Source organism: Schistocerca piceifrons, chromosome 3, assembly GCF_021461385.2.
Source record: "Schistocerca piceifrons isolate TAMUIC-IGC-003096 chromosome 3, iqSchPice1.1, whole genome shotgun sequence".
NCBI lineage: Eukaryota > Metazoa > Arthropoda > Insecta > Orthoptera > Acrididae > Schistocerca > Schistocerca piceifrons.
In genome coordinates this window covers 50,216,799-50,239,964 of record NC_060140.1, presented here as the reverse complement: position 1 = coordinate 50,239,964, position 23,166 = coordinate 50,216,799, and positions in this window count along the sequence as shown.

The window sequence follows — 23,166 nt, the reverse complement described above, 5'->3', positions numbered from 1 at the left end:
GAGTACACTGTCACGCAACGGATACACCCATCACTCCACATAAAGTATGTGCAGCAAAGTTAGTAGGCGCTACGTGGGCTGAAATAAATTGAACACTCTCAAGAACAATTCTCTGCGACACTAGTGTATAACATGTGCATACTGAGTGGTTGTAGTGTTATTGTTTTGTTTGTCACGGTCATCGGCGATCAGATAGAGCTCAGGAGGCCTGTTCGTACACCCTCTGTTCTGACTTTTCAGGCACTTACTGTGTTGCGTTTAGAGATGAACAGTTTTTGCAACGTTCAGTACAGGGTAAAACCACGCCCGTCCGACTAATACGTACTCCTGTTGAACAGTTCCAGCCGTTTGAACTGGATCGCACTATAGACCTGCAGGTAGCTGGATGGAGATATTGACGTATAGCTGCATGTATTACGCATAGTGTATCGGTGTTGTGAAGCTGTGATCTCTGGAACATTCCCATACCTATAGACCTGATGCTTCACACACGCGTGATACACACGCACGTTGAGATCGACAATTCTTGATCAGCCATCACCGACTGAAGATCCTCGAGGGAAGAAATCCGGATGCATGTCATCAAGGACTCTATTGTCTTCTACGCTCAGAGTAGTTTCTGTTTGTATGCGATTGATGGCTGTACATGTGTACTAGGTAGAACTGGAATGCATTCGTCCACGACACCCAAGTCCCATCCCATGTTTCATGGTGTAGGGCGGAAGTGGTGGTGGACACCAGTTACAAGTCGTGGTCACATTTGGTGCTTCTGCGGGGTAAAGTTACTTGTGTCCGCTACATTGTACTGTGCCACTGTCACTGCCACTGCCACTTTTTCGACACGAAAGTGATGTACTTTTTCAGCAGGACAATGCATGTACAAATACGGCTGCTGCGACGCAACGTGTTGTTCGTGTAGTAGATCAACCGCGCTGGCTGGCTAGATCACCGGATCTCTCATAAACTTTTGGGGCATTATGAAGCGAGAGCTCAATCCTTTTTGAAAGTGTGCAAAAACCATTGCCGAATTGCCGAATTGCAACATAGGGTGTAAAATGTTTGGGACTGTGTCACAGGATACCATTTGGCGTCTTTATGATCGTTTGGGTGCGAGAATAAACCCCTGCGTTGCCACCGGAGGGGGTAGCTGTGTACCCATGTGCCTGTTTAGGCATCTTTTACTATAACGTGTGTGTTTGATCTGGTATGAATTTGTTATCATATACTCATTCAATGATCAACTATCTGTCACATTACTTGCTAATAAATTGAACTTTCCCTTGAGAGTGTTGATGTTGCCACCAGATCCCCGACCCAAAATAAACAAAAATAAGTGGGGATATTATTACCGTTCTCACAAGTCGCCGACAAAACATTGATTAACTATTCGGAAGCTCTATGTATATCTTACATTAATATTTGCACTAGAGACACTGGTCAGAAAAAAACGGCAACATCAAAAAATAATGAATGTAAAGTAATGAAATTTCGGAAATGCATCTGTGTGGTTAACATATATAAGTGATTAACGTTGCTGGGTCACAGGTTTAATAGTAACCGCCAGAAGTTGAATGCAAGCACGAAAACTTGCATGCATTGTGATACACAGGAGCCGCATGTCAGTTGTGCAATTGAGCTCCATGTCTGTTGCTCTTGATCAGTCAACACATATACCATTAATGCTGGTTGTGGATGATGTTGGAGTTATCGTCCGATAATGACCCATGTGTGTTCTATTAGAGGTAGATCTGGTGACGGAACAGGCCATGGCAGAGTGTTGATACTCTGTAGAGCATCTTGGATTACAACAGTGCTACGTGGTCGAGCTTTATCTTGTTGGAAAACATCCTCTGAAATACTGTTCACGAATGGCAGCACAACAGGTCGAATCACCGGACTGACGTACAGGCTTGCAGTCATGGTGCGTGGGATAACCATTAGAGTGCCGCTGCTGTCTTAGGAAACAGCACCCCAGCATTAACTGCAGGTGTAGGTGCAGTGATTCTGACACGCAGACAGATCGGTTGCACGCCCTCAACTTGCCTCCTTCTAACCAATACACGGCCATCAGTGGCATCGAGGCAGAACCAGCTTTCATAAGAAAACACAACAGACCTATACCTCGCGCACCAGGAGCTCTCACTTGAGACAACTGAAGTGGCAATTGGCGGTGGTTTGCGGGTCAGTGGACTGCGAAGTACAGGGCCTCTGGCTCGTAGGAGTCCGTGAAGTAACCGATTTGTAAGAGTTCGATGAATCACTGTGGTGCCAATAGCTGCTCGAATTGTTGCTGCAGACGCAGTACGATTCGCCGGGGCCATACACCCATACGCCGAACACGATGGTCTTCTCTGTCCGTAATGCCGCGGAGCCCTTACACTCCCGTGACCCACTGCTGCCAGCAATCATTTCCAGTGGATACATTTCTACCAAGTGATTCTTTAATATCGGAGAAGGAACATTCAGCTTCACGTAGGTCTATTACACAACCTCCTTCAAACTCAGAGATGTGTTCATGGTGGTATCTATGTCGCCTTAAAGGCATTCATGACTAACGGCAATTCACCACGTCCAATCTCGAACGGTCACGACCATCTCAGCCTGCTCTTAAAGCAAACCCGATCTGCAACCTCATAGTGGCGCTACTACCACCACTCTTATGGAAGTGGCGTGAAATCGGAACAGACATTTTTCAGGTATAGACAAGCGACTGCAACTTTCATTTATGTGAAACAACTCCTCCTTGGTTTCTTTCTTTTTTTTACGTCATTGTAGCTAGGCAACGAATTGCTTCCGGGAAGGAAAACTAAAGTCAAAGGAACAACATAATTGACACACAGCATGTCATCAATGTTGGGCAGCGCTATATTCAAACGTTTTCATCAGCTCATGAATGCCGAGGCAGAAGTCTTCCGTATCTGCCACTCATGACTGCCCAGGAGGAAGTGCTTTTTTTCCCCAGAGGTATCGTGTCGTATAATGAATGTTTGTGCTAGCCAGTCAAGGGTTGTTACGTCTTTCTTTGCTAATTTAGCTTTTAATGTCGTTCTGTAGTAACTGCGGATTCCAGAAAGCAATTATTGTTTCCAGATAAGTTGGTGGGAGATTGACTCTCTTTGCCTATAGGTCTTGAATTTAGTAATTAATTTGCATATTAAAAGAAAATACACAGTTTAAATGCAGGGCTGCGATTTGTTGGGTCTGTGTTTTGGAGGATTTTCAGTGTTCTTCAGGCATGCAAGACCGTCTGGGCCGTTCACTCCCAGCCTAGTGCGATCAGCCACTTCGCCTGGCACCACCCCTCTGGTCGCATACCACCTGCCATTCACAAAGGTCTACTGCCTCTCTTAGAGTCCCTGACAAGAATAACTGACAGTCTTCTCAGTCCCGTATTCGCCCTTATTTCTGAGCGCAGCAACAGCATCTGACATTAAACTTGTTGTCTCCTCAGACACGTGTGTGAAATATTATGGGACTAACTGCTAAGGTCATCAGTTCCTAAGCTTAAATACTACTTAACCTAAATTATCTTAAGGGCAAACACACACACCAGTGCCCGAGGGAGGACTCGAACCTCCGCCGGGATCAGCCGCACAATCGATGCTTGCAGCGCCCAAGACCGCTCGGCTAATCCCGCGCCGCTCTCCTCAGATACGTGCTCTATTCCATTAACAATATCGCTTCTATGGTGACTGATATGTTCCACGAGCAGTTCGAAATAGTTCCAGATTATATTTTGTTGATTTAGGTCTTCTGATATAATGGGCCACTGGGTGTGCGATAGGGCTCCAGGTCACATATCAATAAACACGGCTGTGGTCATCTTGGACAATGGATGTGGCCACAGCATACTTATTATGAAGATGTAGACGAAAGGACATTTGGTCACCGACATTTGGTCATGTTGAAATAAACCTGAATGAGTAGGTCCAATTCATGCAACAAAAAACACCTCCAAAACCTCAGAGAACCACCTCCGGCCTCAGCTATGCCCTCCACAAACAGCTGTTCAATCGCCCTCTTGGACTACATGTGAACTTGACGACTTGCATCTCTCGGAAAGAAACGAAATCGCATTTGTTTTGGCCACAATACACACATCAAGTCAGCTAGACTCCATTTTCTTTGTTGCTTAGCGCACTGATATGTGCAGTTTTAAAAATGTACGGTTGTGAGCAAGAGGTCTTCTTGCAGGTACCCATTTCCAGATATCTTTTGCATGTAGTTCCCTTCGCAAATTTTTACATAGGAATTGGTAGAGACTGACCTCCACTCACTGACAGCAGCAATTCCAGTTTTGGTGCATACCGATAGCCACTCACAATATGACACATTAAATCTTATGCTCTTCGCTGGTATTCAAACGTATACGATCGTCTCCAATACACAATATTTCGGCGATCCACCTGGCTGCCATCTTTACGTGCGATCACTGAGACCCAATCACACCGCAACTGAATAAACATATGAAACGGCGGCTCCTTTATACCCCGGGTCCAGGCCACTGCGCCTGCGCGAGAAGAGATGCCCCCTGCGAAAAGAAGAATTGCAGCGCCGCCGGCGGTAGACACTGGCACAAATTGAGATGTAACGGGTCGAAAACCAAACTGTTGTTCTTTTATATACGATAAAATAGTGTCCCATATCTTACTTAAAGGAAAACCTTTATCTCTATTAATAATGTCATTAGATACTCGTATTTCGATGGACTCCTTGAGCACACGATCCCAGTAACGGAAAGCCAGAGCAATGATTTGCGTCTCTCTAAACGACATGCTATGCCCTTCATTGAGACCGTGTTCAGCGACGGCAGATTTTTCAGGCTGTAACAAACGTATGTTACGCTGATGTCCCATATATGGTTCATGAACGGTGGAAATAGTCTGTCCAATATAGACCTTTCCGCAATGGCAAGGAATTTTATGAACTCCAGGCTTTCTCAATCCCAGATCATCTTTAGCAGATCCAAACAGGACTCTAATCTTGGCCGAAGGCAAAAGAACTCTTTTAATCTCGTATTTCCTGAGAATTCTAGAAATTTTTGAAGAAATACTTCCACCAAAGGGTAGAAAAGCAACTGATTTACTAGTATCTGGCGCTGGTTCTCTTGATGGTCCACACAGAAAAACACAATTTAATCGATGATCTGTGTATCCGTTGAGCTTGAAGACAGCCTTAAGATGAGCCAGTTCCTGTGTCAAATTTTCGTAATCAGAAATGGCATAACCTCCCTTGACCAATGTCCATAGATCTCCCATACTCATATGTGGTGGATGACAGCTCGTAGAATGAATATAACGGTCCGTATGTGTAGTTTTACAGTATACGCCATGTCCCAAGGTATCATTTTCTTTTTTGTGCACTAGAACATCCAAGAAAGTTAATTTTCCATCTATTTCAATTTCCATCGAAAATTTGATGCGTGGATAAAGACAGTTAAAATTATCTAAAAACCAATTAAGAGCTTCCATTCCATGTGGCCAAACAATAAAAATGTCATCCACGTATCTCCAAGAACATGTAGGTTGAAGAGAAGAAGTCTGTAGTGCGGTATCTTCAAAACCATCCATAAAAAAAAATTGCCGACAAAGGGGGGAAGAGGACACCCCATAGCCACACTGTCAGTTTGTTCAAACATACGCCATTAAACCAAAAATATGTCGATGTCAGCACATGGCGACACAGCTCAGTAGTTATATCATCCAAAAGTTGACCAATTAACAGCAAGGACTCTTGCTAAGGTACCCGGGTGAAAAGAGAAACCACATCAAAATTAACTGAAAGGTCAGATATTCCAATGCATAAAGAATTCAACCGCTGAATAAAATCAGTCGAGGTGGATAAATCATGTTCACATTTCCCAACGTAAGGGCTGAGGATGGAAGAAAGACGTTTAGCTAAATTATAAGTGGGAGCGCCCAAATTACTAACGATAACATGAAGAAGAATGCCAGATTGATGCACCATCGGTTAACCATCGCCGAAATATCGTGTAGTGAAGATGATTGTATCCTGCAACATACCAGTGAAGAGCATAAACATATAAGACGCCGGGAAAATCTACGGAATCAGAAGATGTCACCAGTCTTCAATCTCAGTCGGTTAGGAATTTTTACGACCACTGCCAAGGACGTAGCCAGGATTTAGCCAAAGGGAGGGTCCAGTTTGTTAAAGAGGACGTTAAAAAGGCTTCTGTTTTTCATTTTATGGTGAAAACACACATGTTCATTTATTACATTTTTGTACATAATTTGCTTTCGGGAACCCTTCATAGAAATAGTACTTCCTCTAGATAATTAAGCAAGAAAAGTTTTTCTTAAAATATATCGATGGTAGATAATGAAAAACTCGTAGCTCCATTTTGTTAATTTGCATGCAATAATGGTTTCTTAAAAATGGTATAAAATGATACAGAAAATTTCTACATGTATAGCTGTATAGTAGAATCCTAGTTATTAACAGGTGAGGTAAATTCATTCACTATCAAATCTCTCTCGATTATGGAGTTACTGGTAACAAGAATTATCAGTGACCAAGATGTATGAGACAGGTAAAATACCCTCAGGCTTCAAGAATAATATAATAATTCCAATCCCAAAGAAAGCATGCGTTGACAGATGAGAAAATCACTGAACTATCAGTTTAATAAGTCCGGCTGCAAAATACTAACACGAATTCTTTACGGACGAAAGGGAAATCTGGTAGAAGTCGACATCGGGGAGGATCAGTTTGGATTTTTGAGAAATGATGGACCACGTGAGGCAATAGTGACTCTACGACTTACCTAAGAAGACAGGTTAAGGAAAGGCAGAACAACGTTTCTAGCATTTGTAGACTTAGAGAAAGCTTTTGGCAATGTAGACTGGAATACTCTTTCAAATTCTGAAGGTGGCACGGGTAAAACACAGGGAGCGATAGGCTATTTACAATTTCTACAGAAACCAGATGGCACTCTTAAGAGTCGAGGGATTTGAAAGGGAAGCAGTGTTTGAGAAGGGAGTGAGACAGGGTTGTAGCCTATCCCCAATGTTATTCAATCTGTATATTGAGCAAGCAGTAAAGGAAACAATAGAAAAAATTGGAGTAGGAATTAAATTCTATGGAAAGGAAATAAATAGTCTGAGATTTGCCGACGACATTGTAATTCTGTGAGAGACAGCAAATAACCAGGGAGAGCAGCTGAACTGAATGGGCAGTGTCTTGAAAGGAGAATATGAGATGAACATGAACAAAAGGAAAACGAGGATAATGGATGGTTCAAATGGCTCTAAGCTCTATGGGACTTAACATCTGAGGTCATCAGTTCCCTAGAACTTAGAACTACTTAAACCTAACTGATCTAAGGACACCACACACATCCATGCCCCATGCAGGATTCGAACCTGCGACCGTAGCAGCCCCGTGGTTCCAGACTGAAGAGCGTAGAACGATTCGACCACAGCGGCCGGCAAGGATAATAGAGTGTAGTCGAATTAAATCAGGCAATGCTGAGGGAATTAGATTAGGAAATGAGATACTTAAAATAGTAGATGTGTTTTGCTATTTTGGGAGCAAAATAGCTGATGATGGTCGAAGTAGAGAGGATATAGATCGAAGTAGAGTGGATATAAAATGCAGACTAGCAATGGTAAGGAAAGCGTTTCTGAAGAAGAGAAATCTGTTAACATCGATTATAGATTTAAGTGTCAGAAAGACATTTCTGGAAGTATTTGCATGGAGTGTAGCCATGTTTGGAAATGAAATATGGTCAATAAACAGTTTAGACAAGAAGAGACTAGAAGATTTCGCAATGTGGTGCTACAGAAGAATGATGCAGATTGGATGGCAGTGGAACTAATGAGGAGATACTGAATAGAACTGGGGAGAATAGGAATTTGTGGCACAATGACTAGAAGAAGGGATCCGTTGCCAGCACATGTTCTGAGGCAATGAAGGTATCACCAATATAGTAATGGAGGGTAGAAACGATGGAGGAAGACCAAGATATGAATACACTAAGCAGATTCAGAAGGCTGTAGGTTGCAGTAGTTACTTACAGATAAAGAAGCTCGCGCAGGATAGAGTAGCATGGAGAGCTGCATGAAACCAGTCTCTGGACTGAAGACAACAACAACAACAAAAACAACAGAATTACCAGTTTTCACAAGACAGATGGAGTACCAAGGCTTTCATGGCTCTATCCAAATACCCAATAATTTAGTATTTCTCTATTTGGCAATATGGTAACGGAATACACAAATACTAGGAGCTACTGGTTTGAGATCTTAACAGTTACTCACTCATTAATTTCAGCGATTTTAATGTGTACAGCATCATAAATGAGTTTGCATCAAACCGCGATAATACACTTACACGACCTTTGATGCCAACAACTGTGTACCTCATAAATTAGAGTTATAACGGTTGGACTCACTGCTGCAAGATTATTACGAATGAGACATCTCATAGCAGAACAACGTTCCTGTAGTAAAACTTGAAGATTTTATATATCACCGTTGCGTAATTGAGGCCTCTTTATGGAAAGATACGTCGTACAAAATGACGATCAACTGCAGCCTTCCAATGTAAATATGGCAGTTCTTTTCATTTAAGCATCGAGAGCGAAACTTTAACGGAACTGTAATCTGTCTGGAAAGAAATAAACTAGGAAAGGAATTGGCTGTGGCGTATAGCAAGGGACCAGCCTCGGAATTTGCCTAAACTGAAAGTGGAAAGCCACAGAAAATCTGTTTCAAGGTTGACAGTGGATGGATTTGAACCTCCTCGCCAGATATTCTATGAGTTCAAAAGTATCCAGACACCTAGCTGAAAATGACTTCAAGTTCGTGGCGCCCTACAACGGTAATGCTGGAATTCAATACGGTGTTGGCCCACCCTTAGCCTTGATGACAGCTTCCACGCTCGCAGGCATATGTTCAATCAGGTGCTCGAAGGTTTCTAGGGGAAGGGCAGCCCATTCTTAACGGAGTGCTGCACTGAGGAGAGGTATCGATGTCGATCGGTGAGGCCTGGTACGAAGTCGGCGTTCCAAAACGTCCCATAGGTATGCCATAGAATTCAGGCCAGGACTCTGTGCAGGCCAGTCCATTACAGAGATGTTAGAGTCGTGAAACCACTCCGCCACAGGCGGTGTGGCATTTGGGGGGAAGGTGAAGGAGGGGGTGCAGTTTATGGCCAGAAATCGAAATCAGTGATGTCTTCCGCTGGTTTTCTTCCTTGTGGTTGACTATGTATATCGTAGCCTGTATAGGATGCAGCTAGATTTGTATGAGTTAAGTGTTACGAAAATAGTGTGAATGGCTTTAATATGACAGCTGATCACTTAAATTTCATCATCTTGCTACTTCACGTGCATCACTGGTGTAATGGCGGAGCTGTTGATTGACATTACATTATTGCACATTATATTTTGTCACTGACTGCCAACGTAGTTCACAGCACAAATTGCTTCGATGTTATACACACAACACAAGATCGTGGACTGTAGCATTTGAGTCTGTATTGATTATCGAGGTTTTGTATCGATATTCTTGGTACCGACATATTTGTAGACAATTATTTACATTGACTTATCTTGAATCTATTGAGTTAGAACTGGCTTAAGACTTTTGAAGAATTTTGCGTATTTGAATTCGGTTATTTCATTAAGAATGTTATCTCCATGCTTTGTGTTACGTATGAAATTTTCCATCTCTTCCATGATATCCATTCATTTACTTTTTCCTATTTTGCGTAAAATTTCGAGGTTGTCTTCGATTTTCAAAGGGTGGCCAGCGTCTTTATGTGAGTTGCTACTGCTGATTTGTTACATTTATCAAGCCTGTAGCAGTCTAAATGTTCTTTGAATCGGGTCCTGAAATTTCTGCCTGTTTAGCCGATATAATCTTTATTACATTGGATGCAGGTAATTTTGTAAATGCCAGATATATCAAGACCTGTGTCTAGTGGTTATATATTGTGAATAAGCTTCCTACTTACGTTGTTGTTGGTGCTGAAGCTGATTTTTACCTCTGTGTTCTTGAATAGTCTTGTTAATTTGTCAGATACTATTCAAAATGGTTCAAATGGCTGTGAGAACTATGGGACTTAACTGCTGTGGTCATCAGTCCCCTAGAACTTAGAACTACTTAAACCTAACTAACCTAAGGACATCACACACATCCATGCCCGAGGCAGGATTCGAACCTGCGACCGTAACGGTTACGCGGTTCCAGACTGTAGCGCCTAGAACCGCACGGCCACTCCGGCCGGCTACTATTCCAAGATATGACTTTTTACATATTTGACTGCTGAGGCACTGTCAGTTGTGAGTGTAGTTTAGTGTTGTTTGTTCAGTTTATTTTTTATCTGTTGTGACATGATATTAATTAGAGAAGGTTCATATCCATTGTTTATTTCAGTACACATTATGGTTTCTATTTCTTGTAGGAGTTCTGTATGTTGACGTGGAAATTTGTGTGCTCTGGACAGCATTCATCTGTAAGCAGGTTTTTTGTGAGAGGAGGGATGTGTTGAGGAGTTTAGTGTAATGGTATCAGTGCCTGTAGGTTTTCTGTAAACATTGAAAGCTACCTTTTGGTTCTGTTTTGATATTGTTATGTCAAGAAAAGGTATAGTGTTGTCTTCTTCCTGTTCAAGGATGAATTGAATATTTTTATGTAGGCTATTGACTTTGTAAAAAGGTTTGTCACTTCATCCTCTGTGCCATCAAATAGAATAAGGGTGTCATCTACATATCTCTTATAGAATTTAAATTTGCTTGTGATGTTATCATTTAGTGTTAGAATTTTATTTTCAATGCGGTTGACTAAAATTTCAGCTAATAGGCCACTGAGAGGGCGTCCCATTGCTAGTCCTTGATCCTGCATGTAAATTTTTTTGTTAAAAGAGAACTAATCATGTGAGAGCACTAGATTAAGTACATCTACAAGTTCTATGATTTCGGGTTTGCTTATTGTCTTGTTTCGCAATAGGTTCATTCTTATTATCTCAACTGTTTCATCTACAGGTATACTGCTTAAAGGTTAACAATATCTAGGGATAGAAGCTTGGCTTGAGGTGGTGCTGTCAAATCTTTCGAACTGTTAATAAGTTCATAGCTGTTCTTTATGGAATATGATTTTGAAATGAATAATTTTCTACAAGTATGTCATTTAGTTGTCTCATTAATTTGTAGGCTGGGCTATTAATTGAGTTCATAATAGGCCTTATAGGTGTGTTGATCTTATGGACTTTTGGTTGTGCTCCGAGTATGGGGGCTGTTGGGTTCATGACAGTAAGGTCTCGTACTTCATTCTTAGTGAAAAGGAAGTTACTGTTGTTGAGGTATTTTCTTATTTTAGCTTGAAACTTTGGTGTGGGGTCAACTTGAACTGCCAGTATGTAGTTGTCTGCAAGGAATTCGAGTGCTTTGTGTATATAATCATCCTTAAACGCGATAACCGTTGTGGAACCTATACCAGGTTTTACTGGCAGGGCATTATGTTTTTGTAGTTTATTATTGATTCACTGGAGTACATTTGTTTCAGCACACCAGGCTGAATCAGTAGACTGACATACACATTTACAGTCGGGGTGCATGGGATAACCACTAGAGCGCTTCTGCTGTTCTACGAAATCGCACCCCAGGTGTAAGTCCAGTGTGTCTAGAACGCAGAATGATTGGTTGCAGGCCCTCAACTGGCCCCATCCCAACTAACACATGGCCATCACTGGCACCGAGGCAGAACCAGCTTTCACCAGAAAATACAATGGATTCTCGCTTGACACCACTGAAGTGAGAAATGGCTGTGGTTTGAGGTCAGTGGAATGCAACCGACAGGGCGTCTGGTTCGGAGCTGAACTTGAAGTAACAGATTCGTAACAGTCCGTTCTGTCACTGCGGTGTCAACTGCTGCGCAGATTGCTGATGCAGATGCAGTACGATGCGCCAGAGACATCGACCGAACACGATGGTCTTCCCTCGCGGTAGTGTCACGTGGCCCTTCGGAGCCCGGTCTTCTTTCGACCATACATTCTCGTGACGTCCGCTGCCACCAATCATTTACAGTGGCTACATTTTTGCAAAGTCATTCTGCAGTATAGGAAGAGCTCAGTCAGACATTGATAATATCATCTTTGTCGTAGGCATCCTGGACTAACATTTACTCACCACATCCAATCTTAAAGGTAACTGACGCTTGTGATCGTTATAGGGCGTACTTAAAGCAAATCTGATTTCCATCCTGGTAGTTGCGCTGTTAGCACCACCTAATGCGACAGGCACGACATTGGAATAGACATCATCCGCAGTAGTAGAAACACGCCAACATACATTAGTTTATGTCACACAACATCTTTTTGATGTTGCGATTTCTTTCCGTCAGTTTATTTTACAGGTTGACTTATCTTTAAAGTAATGAAGTTCACTGTATCTCTACTTTTTCTGTAGAAGAAGTGGTAGTCCAACCGAACAGAGTGTTAATAAATCTGGTGCCTATGTTCCTGGTTTCCTAATCTTCCTGTGTTTCTTTTTCCGCAAACATGTGTATACGTAAACTAACGGTCTTCAAAAGGCAACACGGTATTCCCATGCTCTATATAATGGTACCGCTAATCACAAATATCTTGCAAACCTCTCAGCGCCACGAGTATTGTTATATATTACGTGAATTTTCAGCGTTTTTAGGTAAGTACTCGTATAGCAGACTTAGGATAAATACAGCAATTCATCCAACACACGATATAGATCAGCTGTCACTATATGCTCAGACAAAACTTGACTTTTTTTATCCAGAGATTTGTGTTTTTTTTTCTTTAAGTAAGATTCAGAATTGTTTCAGACTTTATAAACTGCACGAACATGTGCATGTCTATAGGACAATTTTCATTACACTGAAAATTCATACACTTTGCAGCCCCTTAGCTGCACTTATCCCTCTTGTAGTACCAACTAATCATTTTCTTCTCAGACTTCTGAATCTGTTTTCCAACGCGTTTGCGAAGGTTGACTGTTGTCCTTAGATAAATTAGAATCAGATGCCTCTTACCTAGGGCTTTCTGGGAAACTGGTTGAATAGTTACAAGTATTTAAAATCTTTTGTGTGAGCGTTAAAAAGAAATGAAGACAACAGGTAGATTTCAACTGGCAATTTTTTGTTATTCGATATAGGCTGATCTGAAATTGGAGTGGACTATGTGCAAAATTATGTTACTTAAAATACCCAGTGTTTTTTCTGTCACTAACGTATTTTTTTTCCTCTCTGGAGAACGGTAAGTCAGTAGATATTCGCTTTTTGTGTGTTTCTTTATCCACCAAGTCACGAAATGTGTTGTGGTACTGAAAATATCAAGTCTACAGCATTCTTTGATGTCTTGTGTTCTTGAAAAATGCTTCTGCAGTGTGCTTCCAAGCTTTCTTGCTTGTTAGTGGAAATTCAGATGCTTGCGTTTCATGTTATATCTGTGCTAATGAAAATTGTTTCCTTTGGAATTACAAAACTCCATAAGTTTATGATGGGTACTATTTACTTTGTCATAATTGCCCATTGACTTTTGATTGTATAAGCAGCTATATTTAATTCTTTCACATGTACTGTAAGTGATTTTGGTAGGTAACCAAGATGATGTTTGAGGCCAGAGCTAGGGAGAGCAATTTAGATGGCAGGAACAATGATTAAAGTTATCATGTTCTGCTGCCTGCTTTTGCTTATTGATGATCTTGGGGACTATGAGGGTAAAAAGAGCTTTTAGACATTGAATTTGTTAGGGTGCAGTTATCATGTTGAGGCAACAGACCTGTATCAGTTGCTTCACATTTTTCCTTCTTGTTTCCTTGCAAGCTGTGCGTCATTTCATTACTGTGTGGAAATCAGCTTTCAATTGTGTAGGATTTTCTGTAGCAGCTCTTGAGATTATTACATTACAATTATGTGGTGACTAGCCTTACAGACATAATAGTTTCTTTGTTTGAAATATTCCATGATGGTGGTGACAAGATTGTAATTGTTATTGCAACTTTGTGATCTCTTCTTTTCTGTGGATTTCTCGAACATTATTCTGTGCGGTATTTCAGTGTGTGTGTTCCTACTGATTCTATGGGTAAGTGTCTACTTGTCTGATGTCCTTGTGCTTTTGCAGTGGAGTCAGTGACACGTAGACTAGTAATATTTTGTGCACTCTCATTTCCTAACGTTTTTGTGGCCTTTCTCCGAGGATTACAAGTTGTCTGTACAATGGAAAATTGGTTCATGAATATCAGTAGTAGTTCCATGAAAGGTAGTTGGAACATATGTTGAATTTATAAAGTTTCTTGAGAAACTAACACTCCCCTCAGATGGCAGGTGTGATTGTTCGATACACTGAAGTATAGCCAATTTCGAATAATTTCTTATTGTTAAAAACTGTTCGGTATTTAGTAATGGTTTATCTTGTAAATTTTTGAGTAAATGGGATGATCATTTCATATTATTAGTGTTCTTGGGCCTATCCAATGACTTGATTTTTTTTTTTTTTGACACTATATGATGTACGCTGTTTATGATCAGTGATGCTTCGTTTATTGAAAGTTTCCAGTTTCTACTAATGGACATTGTGTTGTAAATGGACTGACTTGGATTTGTTAGTTTCTCTCGTGAATGGTATTTTGACTCAATTATAAATGAACCCAACTGTTGTTCACTTGATCTGCAATTTATATTGCAAACAGTGGTGAAATTTTTTCTTGATTTGAGCTGCAGATCATTCATAGAAACTAAAAATTCTGATTGTGTGAAGATGCCTACCGGAATTGCAACTGAACAATAGTGTTCATGATTGCTGTTGTGCCAGAAGGGAAGGGGTAAAGCGATCAAGTGCCAACGAAACTTCTAGAACAGGTTAACTTACAAATGGAGATTATTTATGTGTAGTGGATCCTTTAGCTGATTTCATCTCCTTACAACCTTATCGTACTTAGTAAAAAAAGTCTTTCCATGTGGCACAGTAGCCAGCAGGTTGGCATCTGCCGAAACTCCTGTGTCCCACACAGGGGGGGTGAAAGAGGAGCCTCGTGTTTGGAAACCTGGCAGACTAAGTGCATTAACGAGAAGGCTGTCGCTGCATATCTGGGCCACGTAATGGGGGGCGGTGGCGCCTACCTGGGTCCGAAAACAGCAGGGAGTGTTGCCCAGCCCCTATTCTGCCGCCTCGCCAGAGAAAGCCTATCCCTTAGAAAGAGTGAGTGTACAATGCCAAGAGGTCCTCTGAGTGATAAATATGAGCCTTCAGCGACTCCCAGCTGGTCGAAGGGATACGAAGAATTTTTGCTCTAAAAAAGTCTTGATACTTAGGAATGGAGTGGCAGAGTATTTCACGACAGACAGCATATTTTCCAGTCTTGTAGAACCAGAGGGCACTTAATGTTGCATGTTTGTCTTTTGACCTATATCTTGTGGGAGAGGTCCTTGATACGTGAGTGAGGTTCTACTGTACTGACTACACGAATGGAAGTTAAATATCAGTATGAATTGTTTTGACTCAGACTGTGTCTCCCATCTGCCTCGTGACTCGTCATGGATGGGGGAGTTGGGGGAGAGGGGAACTGCGCACTGCTTCAAGCTCTGGTGATGAGATGTACAGAGCAAGGCAGGGGCACTTTGATTCTAATGAAGAGTCAGTTCAATTCTGATTTCAGCTTCTGCGAAGAGAAGTCTTGGGCATTCTGTTTTGGGGTTTTATGGAATCTCCCATCTTCCACTGGGCAGTGAAGCGGACTTCAACCATCATCGCCAGTGTCTTGCAGACGCATACTGAGGTGTTAGTGTATCTGCATATGCTATTCTGGAATGAAGTGGGGGCGTGACTTACAGCAGCATCGCGTTGTCTGCAGCTCTAATCATCAAGCCAATAGGGATGGGAAGAGTGTGAAAAGCTATGTTGTGTGTCGACGGGATGATTAGATTTCAGTTTAGGCAACATGGTGTTTGACTAACAGTAATACGAATTTGTGTGAACACAGAGCTTAGGCGAGCAATTAATGATATTTCAGGATTTTCTTTTCTTGCTTTGTGAGTCGAATAATCACTCACCTTAATAGTTAACCCAGAGGGAATTAGTTTAATGGAATCATGAGAAAGATAATCGTACTTTCTTTCTTAACCATTATCACAACGGTCCAATCTTCCATAGGTTTTAGATAACTGTTATGTTACATGTTATTCACAATTGATAATGTGTAATTCCTTATGTTAGAAAATTCAATCTACCTTTTCATTTCAGCCGCAGTTGATGTTTGTGACGATCCCTGCTTTCTTTGTTTCCTCATGAATAAATAAATATGGCTGGAGCACTGATTTTGGAAGATAGTTAAGCTTTTGTACTCACTCCCTTCCATTTAATTAATCAATACAGACACATCATTGCCATCTCAGTTTTGTACTGACCCACCAGGGTAGTTAATGTGCTGCCAGGGTTTATAGCTCAGAGCGATTGATAAAGTGTAAAAATTAATTCATATCGGCAGGTAAGCCTGAGAATGCTTCTATAGCACTGTGCGAAGACAGACATGGCCGAGGTAAAGGTCAAGTGTGTCCATGTTTCAGAACGCATTGATCGGGTGTAAATAGATTTGGCGGAAAGCATCCCCACTGGGAGAATGTTTTACGCTATGTCTAACTGGGAGTTCTGGGATGATGTTACGATTATGCCATTGGCGTCATCTACGCACGCAACTTGACGATTGGAGATAATTTTTGGGCGATGCTCCTCACGGAGTGGCAGTGTTGATAGGGAAAGCATGATGCGATTTTCTGGGAATTCTGCAGAGCTCCCTCTGCCTGAGAGTATGGTCTTGGTTCTCGACGGGCGCCAGCCGGGATTCTCTATTCATCTTGAAGTAAGGGTGCACTGCTCGTGGTTTTAAAAGTTACAGACCTCCGAACAGACTGCATATCTCACGTTCAGCAGTAAATTGGTGAGCATATCTATTGTCCATGCATATTGGCAGTTTTTCTTTGAGGACATTAGTTTTCACCGTACCAAGTCCATATGACCTTCAGCTGATGTATGTCGTATTGGTTAACAGCTAGAGTTTCGCAATCTACGTCATTTCAAGATATAATAGTGAAATAGCGTTCACAATGCGACTATTTTGTGGGACACGTCTTGTTATCTTGACCACCCCCTGCCATTTGACAATTTTGTCAGCTGAAGATATCATCCACGTGTGTCAGTTTTGATTTGTATTATTTTTTAAATCGCTTTGATCAATGTTTTATTCCTGTGTTTAAATATGTGTCATATTGTAAGAAAATAAGTCTAAAGAGTACTTAGTTCTTCCTGATCGTCTATGCTTTTATTAATATTCTTTGAGTTGAAGAGATGTTAGAATAACAGCATAAGACCGAAATTCCCAACTTAATATCATTGCTGGAGTACACAGTTTGGTTGTCAGCACTGTGAAGTCCATTGCACAAATATTCTTAGATGGGAACCTTAAGGGTGGTTCTGACACAATGAGGAGATTCCAAGTCGGGTATTCCAGAAAATAAAATTGAACTTTTCCTCTTGCTGCTTTCAAACCACCATGAGGAGTTTCTATAAATTGGCAATGTCTTCCAGAATTTTTCTGATGAGATAATTATGTTACGCAGTGAGAGAAATAGCGTTTCCTTTTTAATATTTTGTGTCAGTAAGACAATGTGAATAAATAATCTTAAGCCACTGGTGCAATACATACTGATCCACCTGTACGTATTTTTACTTCAGGTGTTTGTTTTTTTGTATGTTTTTATCCTGTGGTCTCTGCACCACAAGTGTTGATATATTGTTTTATCATTGGATTTGAAAATGGTGCTGTGAACATGTGGGTGGTTATTTCTTTGACGTTATAGGTGTGTTTTGATGGTGAAGATACCCGAAGGAATCATCTTGACTGTACTTTCCGTCTCGTCCTGAGATGCTTCTTTGATGTCTCAATGTTAACCAGAATTTGGGCAAGAGGCGTTCAGGCAGAGCGTGGAATTGTGGGCTCTATTAAGTAGAAAACAATCAGATTATAAATAGGGAAGAAATCAGAGATGGAACAATGAAATTCAGACGTAACTAAGAGGTACGGCTGCGTATCTCATTTAGAGGACACTGTGTCCGACAGTTAAGTGAGTCAGTGTGATGATACGAAAGAGACACGTCAAGTCAGTGCCGCAGGTCACATCAGTAACCCGCCAGTGGCCAACAATAACAGGACAATTCCGCCTCTGAGAGCAAATACGAAAAGCAGCGGCACAGTGAACAGCGACCTCGAATTTTTGAGGCAATCCAAAGAGAACAGGCATCAAGAGGTTAAGACTCTAGAAAGGAGATTACGTGAAAAACCTGAAACGATAAGAAAGAAGGAACTTGAGGAAATGAAGAAGTTAAGAAAGAAGATTGAGGAAGCAGACAGGATGAGGCAAGCAGAAACAGAAGAATGAAAATCAGAGACCACACAATTTTAAGACAGGTATCGTAAAGTATCAAGGATGTGTTACAAAAGGTAACCACAACAAGAAGCTAGCAGGCGAAGCGAAGGACGTCACAATGGAAGCAAGGAAAAACGCCCTTGATACTAGGAATGTGGCAGTCGGTGCCCAGAACACCCCGGTGGCCAAGAAGTATGCTACGGCAGCCAGAGGTGTCACTCATCGAATACGGAAACTTTTTGCCGCAATGCAGGAACAGGGACGTGAGATTATGTAGGAGATGCAAGAACAGATTTCAGAACACTCCATAAAAATAACACGTTGGAAGAACAGCAGAAAAATTTGTCACAGCTGAAGCTAGACCATGAGTGGGTCCCCGAGGAAAAGTGGAGATTATGAAGGGATTTAAGGACACTCGCAGACCTGTAAAACGGTTGGAGATTCAGTGTGCTGATAGGCAGGAGGAGGAGGAGGAGGAGGAGGAGGACGAGCGCCAGGAGCGAACGGAACAACAAACAAGCAGGACTGGCAGTCGCTCTGATACTAATGAGCTATTAAATATCACTGAGTCATTGCAGCAGAGATCTACATACGTTTGTATGTAGATACTGCACACAGTATCAAACACGTAAGAGTCACAGAGACAGGAGTAAGTGCACATGCAACCAAAGACTTTGGTTTCGACAATAGGAGGAGATTAGTGTTTAACGTCCCGTCGACAACGAGGTCATTAGAGACGGAGCGCAAGCTCGGGTGAGGGAAGGATGGGGAAGGAAACCGGCCGTGCCCTTTCAAAGGAACCGTCCCGGCATTTGCCTGAAGCGATTTAGGGAAATCACGGAAAACCTAAATCAGGATGGCCAGAGACGGGATTGAACCGTCGTCCTCCCGAATGCGAGTCCAGTGTGTTAACCACTGCGCCACCTCGCTCGGTGGTTTCGACAATAAACATTTTGTTTCCATGCAAAATTTTCGAAACTAGCAAGATGGAGGTAACACAGTACACCTCAAGGCTTGAATAGCTCAGTCGGACACGTCTTTGCCTCCTGCTCGGCGATTAGGCAACAAACTGGAGTTTATTTGTGGAGACTTTGAAGGTGACTATGAGAAATACTGTGATCAGATGTCGATCATATCATGACATCAGAGAGGTGTTCCGCGGAATACACTGGTCAAAACAAATCCAAGGTAGGATCAGGGAAGAGATAATGATGTGCCGGGACCTGGAGCCACTGAGACTCCGATGTCCCCTGAGACTCTCTGAGTCAGTGGTAGAAAACAGAAATCAGTCCCTGGATTCACCACGGAGCTCAGCTGACATTATATGTTTCTGTTGAATGAAACTTACTGTCCATTACCAGCAATTTCTAGTAGTCATCCACCTATGACAGTGAGATATTACAAAGGGTACTCTGAGACCTGGAGTATGCCCTTAAGTTCCCATAACGCAAATCATAAAAGCCGCAATATGTAAAGTAATACTGGAGTTTCTAGAATGAGATTTTCACTGTGCAGCGGCGTGTGCGCTGATATACTGGAGTGTCGTCTAGAAGAAACAGTGTCAAAGAAGACATTCGGAATTCGCCATATGGTTGACATTCTCACTCTGGTCCACCACTGGATGGACAAGGAAACTTGAATGGTTCAAATGGCTCTAAGCACTATGGAACTTAACATCTGAGGTCATCAGTCCCCTAGACTTGGAACTACTTAAACCTAACTAAACTAAGGACATCAGACACATCCCCGTCCGAGGCAGGATTCGAACCTGCGACCGTAGCAGCAGCGTGGTTCCGGACTGAAGCGCCTAGAACCGCTCGGCCACAGCGTCCGGTGAAACTTGAATAATTTTAATAGTGTACATATTATCAATAATCGACTTAATGTGAGATTTGACGTGAGGCAGACAGGAACAACCGACCAGTAGAGACTGTTGAAATTAGGCCTCCAAATGCAAGGAATGAGGAACGAAACAACAACACATCACTACGGAGTAAATACTGGAGCGTGATGGAACAAAATTTACCGACGCAAGGAATCAGATTGAACCATGTTATCTATTTAGAGTATGAGTATATAGGAAGATCGTTCTCGGAGGAAAAAGAGGAGATTAAGTGAAATATAGGATTTTATTCGGTTAGATTGATATTTTTATATGTGTAGGTCATTGTACAACAAGTTTCGTGTAGGAATACCTATGAGGTCTCTGTTATGGAAGGCAGCACATGCATTGTGTCATTAATAAACTGTGGATTTGTCCAGTGCATCAGATAGAGAATAACAGTAACGAGTTGAGATTAACTAGATTCTTCACAGCATATAGAGGAAATAAATAGTTACGCTGCAGATATCAGAATCACTTGTCATTGTTTTTACTTATGTGAAGTGATGATTCAGGAAGGTGTGATCCCCCACTACATCCTGCTCACACTGGCTTTTACGTGCGAGAATTTGTTGCCCTTATCCGGAATCCTGATATCAACTTGCTTAGGTGCCAAGACCTGGATGTCTTTTCGTTAACTGTCAGCGTCATTGACGCTCCTTTCCATGTCGTCGTGTTTGGCTGCACCACTGCGGCGTTGTGCCTTTGTTTTTCGTGACTGTCGTGGATTGCGTCCATGCCATGAATGCATGATTATTCGAGCTGACCGTAAAGGGTTAGGGCCACGCAAGGATAACAGTCTGACTCTATTTCTGTGGATGTGAAAGAGATTTGTGGGTGTCACACATATCAGTATGTGTGCGAGGCAATCTCTCTCTCTCTCTCTCTCTCTCTCTCTCTCTCTCTCTCTCGCTATATATAACTATATATATAATCACTTACTTCACGTTCAGCTCAGGGCGTTATGAGTTCTGAGTCCTCCTGACGATGAGCTATGTGTCGGACTTCGCAAGGGACACCGGACGACAAGAATACGCATGGGAAAAGCTAAACAAGATAAGAGACCAATACGACCTTCAAGGATGAAAGGTATTCAGACAAAACACACAAAATTTGTTAGAGATTTAATTAGAGAAGTGTGCGGGCATGCTCCATATGAAAAGAGAGCAATGGAATTGCTTAAGGTTTCAAAGGATAAGCGGGCCTTGAAATACCTTAAGAGAAGGCTTGGCACACACATTTGTGCAAAAAGGAAGCGAGAAGAATTGAGCAACAACCTCACACAGATGAGGAAAGCCCAAGCACAGGCAAAATAACTGTTTCGACTGAGTTAATGTATTGATACCTACATAAAAAAAAGACTGACCAAGAGGAGGAATACTACTACTACTATTATTAATATTGTTTGTATGATGCGTATCCAAGATCCCAGACAAACACATCATCATCCTGGTCGAAGATTTCAATGCGAAACTTGACAAGGAGAGAAAATTCCGAGACGTTGTTGGAAATTCCCAGCACATAAAAGAACCAACCGCAATGGAGAGAGACTCGTGGAATTGTGTAAAGCTTTTAACCTACTCATGAAATAAACAGCATTCCAACACTTGCCATGAAATCCGAATCTTGGAGAATATCAAATTGATCACGTTTCCATCACCCGAAAAGCACAAAGAAAGATGCAGAATGTTAAAGTTCTTAGGAATGGCAATCTGGATTCAGACCACCATCTCTGAAAGATTAAAATTAAGGTAATTCCAAGAAATTCCAGAAAAACAGAGGCAAAGAAGATAGACAGGTCTGACACGGAAAATCTGACGTCAAATCGAGAATTCACTCGTAAGCTTGAATCCTTAGGTCCAGAGTTCTGGGAAAAATTGCGACAAGCCCTAGTCAGAACAGCAAAGGAAACTCGCTTCTGAAACGGAAGAAGCATACTAGGTGGAACAGTGATTGTGAGGCAGCAGTGAAGCAAAGACAGCATGCGTGGTAGAAATGGAATGCCAAGAGAAATGAAGCTAAGAAAACTATCTTCCTGGATGCTAGAAAACACGCTGCAAAGATCATACGGGGAGTGAAGCCCACATTTGAGAAAATACAGTTGGCACAAATTGAACAAGACTTCCACGAAACTGCTACAGGACTTTTAAGGCCAATCTCACCAAGTACAATACTCCAAGCCTACACTTCAAAGCTTCAAACAGGAAGCTAGCTCACAATGATAAAGATAACTGCCAGATATTAGCGAATTACTTTACAGCACTTCTGAACTGTGAACCTCCAAACTCCACATTTCCCTTTACTGAGTATGTAGAAGTACACCCAAATTCATCACCACCCACGAAAGAGGAAGTCAAGCTAAGTATTCGCTCGCTTAAAAACAACAAACACCAGGTGAAGATTCTATAATTGCTGAGCTTTGAAAGTATGCCGGGTATAAGTCAGTAGATAAACCAACAGAAATTTTCAGCCAGATTTGGGAAACAGAAAGACTCCCACATGGCTGGAATCCTGCTCTAATTTATCCTTTCCACGAGAAAGGCGACATAACAGATATAAATAACTAGCGTGGTATCTCTCTCATATCAACAACCTATAAGATTCTGTCGATAGCTCTGCAAACTAGGACAGAAGAACAGCTAGACCCACACCTGGGAGAGTATCAAGGAGGTTTCAGGAAGGGGCGTTCATGCGTCGAACAGATAATGGAACTCATATCCATCCTTTCGTACCTGATGCTCAGGAAAAAAACATTGTTGTGCCTTTGTGGATTTAAAAAGGGCATGTCAATCGATTGACAGTAAAACCCTGATCAGAATTCTAGAAGACAAGAAGGCCAAAGCGATACTCCAGCAAACACTAACCAAC